The sequence below is a fragment of the Microtus oregoni genome, unplaced genomic scaffold (genome assembly GCF_018167655.1).
Source record: "Microtus oregoni isolate MIOR12 unplaced genomic scaffold, Mior012 000050F_ref0000143, whole genome shotgun sequence".
Classification (NCBI taxonomy): domain Eukaryota; kingdom Metazoa; phylum Chordata; class Mammalia; order Rodentia; family Cricetidae; genus Microtus; species Microtus oregoni.
Window position 1 is genome coordinate 13,297,210 of NW_024543256.1, and position 10,780 is coordinate 13,307,989.

Here is a 10,780-nt window from a genome sequence, read left to right on the forward strand (position 1 = left end):
AACAACTTTTTATACCACAAGTTGAATTTTTAGGTCACAGAGTAGCTCAACTCTTTGTTCCCTGAACAACTGTTTGTAATGTGTCTCCATAATTTTATAATCTCATCTGAAATTCTTGAAACTTTTTTTACACATACTCAGTAATACTTCTTAGTGTCTGTCTTATTCTAACCAGTATGATAGATGTGATGTGGTATCTGGCTATGGAATTGATTGTCATTTTCCTAACAACTGATGTTAGACTGCTTTTTTGTATGACTGTTAGCCATTTATATATCTTCTTTAAAGAAATCTCTATTCAAATCTTTTGTCCATCTCTATCCATTATGGTATTAGTTCTTTCATTATTATGTTTTAAGACTTATTAATTCTGGATATGAACCCTAAGTCATCTACATAATTTATAAACTTTTTTGTGGTTTGTAAATTGTCTTTTTACCTTCTTCATGTCGTCCTTTATAGAGAAAAGGTATTTTTCTTTAATTTTGATGAAATTTATATTTCCCTGATGGCTAAGGATTATATAACACTTTTTAAATGGTGATTGGTCATTTACATTTCACTCTTTTTTAATTTTTTGAAAGCCATACAGTTCATTTGCCTATTTGTTGATTGACTGTTTTATTTGCTTGGTATTTGATTTCTACAATCCTTTGCAAGTTCTGGAGATTAGTCCCTTCCCTAAAGCAGGGCTGGTTAAGATTTCTCCTGTTCTGTGGGTTGTCTATGTGTTCTGCAGATCGTTTTCTATCCTGTGCAGAGACTTTTCATTCACATGTAGTCCTATCTGTTAGTATTTGGTGTTAGTACCCTATCAGTCATCTATTTAAAAGTTCTTGCTGGGATGGAGAGATACCTGTAACATGTAATTTTACTATGTTATAGTTATAACCTTCCTTTTTATTTAAACAGAAAAGGGGAAGTGATGTGGGAGTCCCCTCTGTGTGCTGTGATTACCATTAATGAATAAAGAAACTTCTGGGCCTGTTGATAGGGCAGAACTTAGGTAGGTGGGGAAAACTAAATGGAATGCTGGGAGGAAGAAGGCAAAGTCAGAGAGACGCCATGGAGCCTCCAGAGTCAGACATGCTGAATCTTTGCTGGTAAGCCACTGCCATGTGGCGATATACAGATTACTAGAAATGGGTTAAATTAATATAAGAGTTAACCAATAAGAAGCTAGAGCTAATGGGTCAAGGAGTATTTTAATTAATACAATTTCTGTGTGATTATTTCAGTTCTGGGTGGCCGGGATGAACAAGCAGCTCCTCTGTCTACACCTGGGCTGAAGAAGTTTAGGGTAGTAGGAAGAGAATGCCAGCCAGGAGGGCCCTAAAACAGGTAGTAACTGAGGAATGCTGGGAGAACCTGGCAGCCAGGTCTGCTTTGATATGTTGAATGAGTAGGCACTTTAGGTGTTTGTCTGGATTTGAAACTTAATGATGTTCATGTGAAAATAGATGAAGGAATTAAAATATAATCATTTTCTGCTGAAATTGGAAACATCACAAAATCCACAATTTATATATGGATAATAAAATGTGATTAATATATACAATGAAGCATTAGCATGCAATGAAAAAGAGTAAAGATAGTAGTGGTATATGTTACAACACAGGTGAATGGGGCCGGGAGGAACATGCTAAGACAAAGAGGCAAGTTACAAAAACACCAAATATTTTGTAGTGAAATGTATGTAAAATATTCAGAAGAATCAAATTTGTAAAGTTATAAATTTGATTACCAAGAGACTAGAGGCAGATGTAGAGGGAGACATCCACAGTCATTTGATCGACACTGACTAAAAAATATTGTAGGGTCTAAGGGTCTAAGGCTCAGTGGTAGTGTTCTTGTATAGCATGTAATGACAAACTCTGAAAAGTGAAAAAATAAAAGAACTTATAAAATTACAGTGATGATATCTGCACAATGCTGTGCATATACTAAATAACCAAATTGTTATGTACTTTAAAAGAGGTGATTGTAGAATATATAGCTATGTCATTATAAGCAAAATAGAGTGCCAGGCACAGTGGTGTGGGTCTATAATCCCAGAACTTGGGAAACAGAAAAAGGTGGGTGAGTCAGGAGTTTAAGGCCACCTTTGGCTGCACACCAAGTTTGATGCCGCCCTGGGCTGAGAGCTTCCTGTTTCAAAAACAATTAATTTTTCCTATTGTTGTGATAGAAATAAAGTAACAAGGGAGGAAGGGTTTATTTTGGCCCCATAGTTCAATGTTACAGCCCATCATGGTAGGGGAGTTCGACCAGCAAGAGCTTGAGTTAGTCATATTTTATCTGCAACAAAAGAACAGGCAGTGATGGATGCTTGTGCTCAGTCAGCCTTCTTCTTTTCTAGTACAGAATCCCAGCTCCAGGGATGGCACCACACACAGTACCCAAGTCTTCCTATCCCAACTAGCCTAATTTAGATTTTAAAAAATCCTCTAACAAAAGATGGCAAAACAGAGATGCAACATATGCTGCAGACCTGAAGCAGAATACATATAATACAAAGTCACATTATAGAATAATTACTACATTAGAACAAATACATGGAAAAAGCCCCCACAAAATACATTTAAGTGGAATCTAATTAGGTAAATGCGTTAAAGTGGATGTTCAAAAATCAGAAATAACTACAACATAAAGAACTTGAAAACAACTGGAAAGTTTTGTTAAGACTCATTTCAGAACTTTGATAAAAAGGAGGCTATCTAACTAGGGATGGTACCTAAAAGAGTTCACAGAAGAAAACCCCTGCAGAATTGGGAGTCTTCTATTTGAAGCAGGAGAATTCTATGCTCAGATAATATAGAAGGTTCTCAGAGGAATATACTTTCAGAACTGAGATCAAGTATGATAATAATAATAGTTCTTCATATTGGTAGAGTAGAGAAACCATGAAACCAATCACCTATCTTTAAGGAATTTACATATCTTTGCCTAGCTGGAGTTGTTTTGTTAGGGTGCGGAAGTAATGTAAGACTTCAAAAGTTGCAACAATTTGCTTATTTCTACTTCAGAATTTCTGTATTCATCTAAATTCATCTGATCAGAAGTTTCAATTAGATCTACAAATTTTGATTAGATCTTAAAGCAGCAGCCACATTAGTGCTTAACTCAGTAACTGGGAAGGTGTCTATAAGCCAAAGGAAATCTCTCTCCTATCTTGTAGTTTAACTTAGCCAACTTAAAACATTATGAAATTTCAACACTTTTGAGATGTGATTAATAAAACAGAAATAAATATGGCAAAATGTATTGCCCAAAACCTAATGGCATAGATCACGTATATAATTAAGGATTTATTTTATGCTTGGGTAACCATTTTCAGATTTAGATACTGGTTACTACACAAAATATATTCTTCATAGCAGCTCTTTCAGAAATGGAGTGTGGGCTAAGGCAAGGAAATCCACAATCTGTCCCCTTAGTGGTCCATAAAATATCATGTTAATTGATATATTTCTTTCATAAGTTCAATATTGTATCTTTCCTGTGAATGTCTAAACAGAAACAACTACATATGAAGTATATATTACAATGGAGTTGGATACATGATTGTGGGGGATATATTTCTGTTATAAATATAGATGCAGATTTTGAAGTTATCTTTAAATACATTTTCTTACACAGTGTTGGATGATTAAGAATGTTTGCAAACCTCTTCATAGAAAAGCTCCCTCACCATATGGCCTCCCCCCTACACTCCTTATTTTAGAACACAGAAACTAGGAAGAGGAAGTAGAGGCTGTTGACTTAGTCACTAGTCTCCTCTCAGCGTGAATTGACATCATTTCACACAGCAGGTGAAATTAAGCCCACTTATGCCTAAGCATACACCCCTCCCGTTAACACATTGGTCGATAATGATAGACTGGGTGTTAATGTTAGTATCCCACACAGATCATCTGTGAATAGCGCTGCTAAATGTTTCTGCTTCCTCAAAAATATGAGTCCCTCTAGAACAAATGGTCTTAGTTGTCATGGAAACAAGATCTTCTGTCTGATGTCAGTCTACTATAGCAACCAGGAAGTACAAATTCATTCACAGAAGAAAAGTTGAAATTACTAACCTAGCTGCTTACACTCAGCTCAATTCAATTCATGAGTATGTGAAAAGAAAGCAGGAGGATGAAAACAAGTACTAATGCAGATAAATAAAGTATTATAAGTTAGGTAAAGTATTAGATGACAAAGATTTTAAAAACAGTAGATTAAGGATGCAGTATGTGGTGGTCTAATAATTCTTCTACTCATTTAATAGAGATGTTCACTACCCCACCCCACAGAAACCTTAAAATTGCCGCTAGAAGACAAGATAGGAAGTATGCAAGAAAAAGAAGCAAATTATTAGATCTTTCCACTTCTTATGTCCCTCTAAAACTGGGTAAATTTTATGACTACAATAATCAAACATCAAGGTGATAAATACTCAGCCCAGCATCACATTCAAGAATATAACCATAAGCTCTCAAAGTAGGTTCAGTTGGGAGCCTCGATTTCTGCTGCTGGAGTTTAACAGTTTTCATCAGTTCTTTTTATCATCTCTTTTTATCATTTTCTGCCTTTAAGACAAAACAGTGAATACAGATCATTACAGAAAAATACTTCTATCTATTCACAAGGTTAATATCTTCTTTGTGTAGGATTTTTTTCTTCAACATTGCTTTAGGGTAGAATCTTAAGTCATGTCCAAAATTCTTGTAAACTTCAAAATGCTATATATACATTCATCAATGACTAATTGCAATAATGAAGTATCTGTAATTATGAAGTGTCAGTGATATTTCTAGAAGCTGAAATTAAAGAGCATTGAAGCTGAAACACCTATGAATCTGTCTCTAATACAAGGCCCATGTGGAGATCATGTGTTCACAATCTTCTCAAGGCAGGTGCGAGTGGGAAGTCTAACAACTGTGGTAAAATGGAAACAATACTAATTAGGAAGAGTTCCAGAAGTTTAGGAAAAGACAAAGTATGCCATGAGAAGCACAACGAGTGAATGAATGCAGGTAAGTGTTCAAATAAATTTTCCTCATAATATTAAGAGAGGAAAATTTTTTCCTCCAATAGAAAGAAGTTTGGACAATGTGCTCTGTATCCTATACTCTACCAGGAGATGAATTTGAGCCTACCATTCATCTGAAAAACTAAACATAACACCATGAATGTAAATATCATGTAATAGGATTGTTGACATGGGTAAATGAATCCTTTCATGTGTTAAAATCGTCCATAGAACTACAGCCCCCTCAAAACTGATACTAGCATAGTTTTTTTCAACAAATCGTATCATGAAGAAACAGGAAGATTGGAAGATAAGGCCAGAGAAACCCAAGTCATTGGTGAAGAACTATGGATAAGGCCCTTGATGAATTTCATTTCAAGCTAGAGTTATAGGTGACTAGTATTGCTTGAATTTTTATCACCCACCCACACATAGAAAAACACCCACATGAGAAAGACCCAAGTGATGGATCTCTCGAACTCCAGCGAGAAAGCAAATAAAGTCATAAGGAAGGACCCAACTAGTAAGTGTAAAAATCGTCACAATAAACCATTAAAGGAAAATGTGAGCAGCAAGCAGATTCTTATTCAAATGCCCTCGCCCACCTGTCATTTAACTCAACTGTTCAAGAAACAAAGAATAACAAAGCGTACTGTGGGCCAGCAGCTGAGGAAGCAGGCAGTTTGTCATTTGCTCAAGGTCACACAATTGGAAATGAGGACCCACACAGCATTTCAGGTCTGTGAACCTATAAGGCAGTTTTTTGTCTACCACTCAATCTCCCCCTAGGTTTGCTCTCTTTGACTCTTCAGTTTTAGCCGTGTAGTGGTGGTGCACGTCTTTATTCCAAGCACTGGAAGTCACAGGCAGGCAGATCTCTGTGAGTTCGAGGCCAGCCTGGCCTACAAGGACTAGTTCCAGGACAGGCTCTAAAGCCACAGAGAAACCCTGTCTAAAAAAAAAAAAAAAAAAAAAAAAAGAAACACAAAACCAAAAACCAATTTCTATTAAATTTGCTTAAAGAGCAAAAAACGTGGCAATGTAGCTAAATGGTACCAAACTCTCCCTGTGTGTTTTTCTCCACAAAATGGAATCATTGGCACATGCCCTTCTACAGCGTACCCTTTCTCACATTACGTGACATAGTTGCTGTCAGTATGTACAATTAATCTCCTTGTTAATAGCTCTATTAATATTCCATTGGCTGTAACTATGAATATGCAAATGATATCACATACTTTTTCATCATTTGTTTAATTAAAATAATCTATTCTTTTTCTCCTTTCTGAGACAATGACTTTTTTTAATCTTGGAGATGTCTCCTGATGAACTTCCTTTCTTGTGAAAACGCTACCTTCACCTGACAGTGAGGCTCCACAATGCACGTCGTATGCACAGGTGCATGTGTGCAATGCATGTGTACTTGTGGAAGGGAGGGGGACACAAAATAAATCATGCAATTTTAGATGAATTTCTTTGAAATTTTAAGAGTAATCATGAGAGTGATCTAAAATCAAGAAGAAACTCTTCATCATTTTCAGTCAGACGGGTTCTAGATTAACACATGCACACAAATTCTTTCAGCACCTACATTCTTTTGAGAACACTTTTCTTTAGAATGCAACCTCGTCTTTTTGTGTGGATCACTTTCAATGGATGTGGACTACATATTTTTAGATAATAATTTCAGTTAGTTTCCTGACTAGAAAATGTCTTGGAGTTAAAATTAACATACAGAATAGAAATATATAAGAGCAAGAAAGTTTAGAACCTGCTCACTCTGGACTCCTCGATCTGTTTACAAGTTATCTTCTATTAAAATTTTTGTTTGTCCACTTTAGGTTACTTTGATTTCAGTCCCAGTTAAAAGAACAGAGGGATCAGGTCAGCACACGTGGTGGGTCATGACTGTAGCCCAGCACTTGAGAGACATGGGAAGGAGAATAATGTGATCAAGGCCTTTCTGGATTACAGTGAGTTGCTTGCCTGCTTGGACTCTGGTGTGATGCAGCAAAGAAAACAAACTGGAACAAATAAAAAATAAAAAAAGATCACTAGAGGGATCTGCCTTTATACTTAAAGGCAAAACCCTACTGCAAAACTATTTTGCCCCCACACCAGAACCCCTTCCCCATACTGTCCATTTCCTCAGTGACTCAGCTCAGGAGCATGATGTGTTTTTCAGAACCGCTAATTCCAATTTCTACTCCTTATGCCCTAAATTACAGGAAGCACCCATACCAAAGTCATGTGCAGTTAGTTAATTCAAAGATAATGTTTTGAAATAAAAAGCCAGAGATAGCTCCCTATATATTTAGAGATGGAACTCCCATTCTTGTTAACTTCAGTGGCTAAGGTATATTGCATAAGAACTAGTAAGATGGCTCAGTAGTTAAGAGCACTAGCTGTTCTTCCACAAAACTTGGGTTCGGTTCCCAGCACCCACATGACAGCCCACAACTGCTTCTAATTCTGGTTCCCGAGGATCCAATGACATCTTCTGGCCTCTGTGGGCACCAGCCATGCACATAGTGCACAGACATACAAATAGGCAAAATACTCATACACATAAAATAATAAAACTCTTTTAAATAATAACAATAAATGCATGTTTTATTATATGAAATATTTGCTCTAGCCCCAAATCAGCACTGTATATGGAAAGACATCTTTATTTAGTTTAATAGCTTTGTTAAAGCATTATTAGAACCAGGCAGTAGTGGCACACACCTTTAATCCCAGCATTTGGGAGGCAGAGGCAGGTGAATCTCCATGAATTTGAGGCCAGCTTAGTTCCAGGACAGGCACCAAAGCTACACAGAAAAATCCTGTATTGAAAAAAAAACAACGAAAAAGCATTATTAGAATACTTTAATATTTATCCTTTTAAAATATATATATATATATATATATCAACAATTATTATATATTCTTTGACATGTGCAATCATCAGATAAATCTAAGTTTGGACATTTTATCCCAAATATATTTTATTTTAGAGACAAGTTTTATGAAAATGTTATGAAAAAGTGTTTACATTTGTACTTCAGAATTAACAGGAAGTAAAACACAATGTACATGACTATCATTTTCACTTATAAATAGGTATAATCTTTCAGTTGTCCTGTGTACCAAGATTTTTAGATGACAATACTGTTTACTATTTTAAGCCTTTATTGATACAATATTCTCACAAATTTTATTTCTTCACAGGTGAGATGGCTCAAAGAGTAAAATTCATGAGGTGGACAAGGCTAGTAACTTGAACAGGACCACAGAAACCCTAAAAAAGGAGGATAGAGAGAACACTCCAAAAAGATATCATCTGGTTTTGACATAGTTTCGTAGCCTAAATACGTATAACGACATCACAGAAATGTTTGTTTAAAAAGAAACTTTGGAAGCCTGCTGCAGAGAGAAGATGAAGGTCTTGGTGAGAACTTTGCAGGAGCAGCTAGAAAAGGCCAAAGAGAACCTCAAGAACGTAGACGAGAATATCTGCAAGCTCACCGGGCAGGACACAAATGATATGAGGCCCATCCAAGCCAGATTGGCTGGCCCTTTCTGGTCCTGGGGGAGGTAGAGGACATGGTAGTTTATTGATAAGGCATGGATTCTCATATAGTTGAGGAAGACCCCCAGCCAAACAGAGCGACTGGGACAGGTCAGTCAGTAGGCTGGGTGGGAAGTGACAGACAAGAAGAAAATCACGCCAGGAAAGCAACCCAGAAGAGGATGATGTTAAAAAGCCAGCACAGCAATCTTCTATTGTAGCTACCTCCAAAGAGCACACAAATAGAAAATCATATAATTGTAGTCTTTCTGATTAATTTCTTTCATTCTAAATATTTTTAAGTTTCTTTTATGATGAAGAATAATTTGGTTCTGTGTCTCATTTCTTACATAGCTGAATAATATGAACATCCTGCTTATCTTGTCCTTGATTGATAGACATTTTGTTTCCACTTTGTGATGTTATGAATGATGCTGTCATGAACATTCATGAACATATATTTTGGGTGAACATAAATTTCAGTGTTGGGGGATGGAGAAATGGATCAGCAGTTAATAACACTGACTGCTCTTCAAGAATTCACAGTTTTGAGCCCCCAAATCCACATGACACCTTATAACCTCATTTAATTGGTGTCAGTATTTTAAAATATTTATGTTATTCATTTTTTAAAATTAAAGTATATCATTTTCCCTGTCCTTTCCTCCTTTTAACCGACCCTGTCTTTCACCCTCTCAAATTTATGGCATCTTTTTGTTATTTTTTTCACACACACAAACGCACGAGCACACGCATGCCTCAATACATAAATACAATTTGCTCAGTCTCTTTAGTGTTACACACAGGTATGCATACATGTGTACATATTGTGCAGTATATTTTCTTAGTGAAATGAATATGCTATCAAACAAAATGATGTATCTTGTTATACAATTGCCTTTGAGGAAGAATGCCTGAAATACACTCAGCAAATTTCTACCATATAAAACACTGTTATCATCTATATTTATCATACAGTACATTAGGATGCTAGACTTACCATACATTCCATAGCTGCAACATTGTGCCTCCTTTTGAGTTACATTTCCTATTCCCTACATGGGGTCTTATGATCAAAACTCTGTAGTACTTTATATATTGGACCTTTATAGATTCCACATGTTAATAAGATCAATGCAACATTTTCTTTTGGTGTCTGACTTTTACACTTAGCATACTGACCTCTAGTTTATCTGTGTTTCTGAAAATGATAGGGTCTCCTTTTTACGACTGTAATGTTCCATGATAGGTACGTTAAAATAAATCAATACACAGCACATATGTTTTTGTCTGTTCATGAGCTACCATGCATTTAACATAGCACATATCGTGGCTCCTGTTTATAATGCTGCTGTGAATTTAAGGCATAAATATACCTTTTGGAAATATACTCAGAAGAGGATTGCTTGACCCCATGGTGCTTCTGCTTTAACGTTTATGAGGGGCCTCTATCTTATTGACCATAATGGTTTAGCAATTTACTCTCCCACCACTAGTGTGTGTTCCCTCTTTATTCATTTACATTCTTGGGTCCCACGGCAAATTTAGATGCCTATATGTGCTTGCCTTTGTTTTTTGACTTTTGATTCTGTTTTATTGATCTGTGTTTTATGTCCTCATGCTACTGGTTTTATTACTATAGTTGCATAATATAATTTGAAATTAAGATTGATGATCCCTCTTACTTTGGCTTTATTCTTCAAGATGGCTTTGGCTATTTGTGATATTTTGTGCTTTCACATGGATTTTAGAGAAAGAAATTATGATACTAAGAATTGAACTCAGGATTTTAAATATGCTAGGCAAGTTCTCTAGAATGTAGTCCTACCCACAGCTATTATATGTATTTTAAATTTTTCTGTTTCTGCAAAAAAATTCATTTGATATTGGGATACAATTGACTTTGAAACTGTTTATCACTTTGGATACTAAGGTCATTTTAAACAATATTTATTCTAATTCATCACTGTATGAACAGTGTGCATATTTCTTTTGTGCAAATTTAACCACCTTTCACCAATTTTATAATTTCAGTGTACAAATCTTTTATTTCTTTGGTTAAGTTTATTTGTGAACATTATATATATTTTGATAATATGATTGGTTTCTTGGGGTGTCCTCAGTGCAAATAAATACAACTGGTTTCTTTGTGCTGATTTTTGTACCTTTTAACTTTGATTAATTACTTTTTTTTGGTTATAAAATTTCTCGAG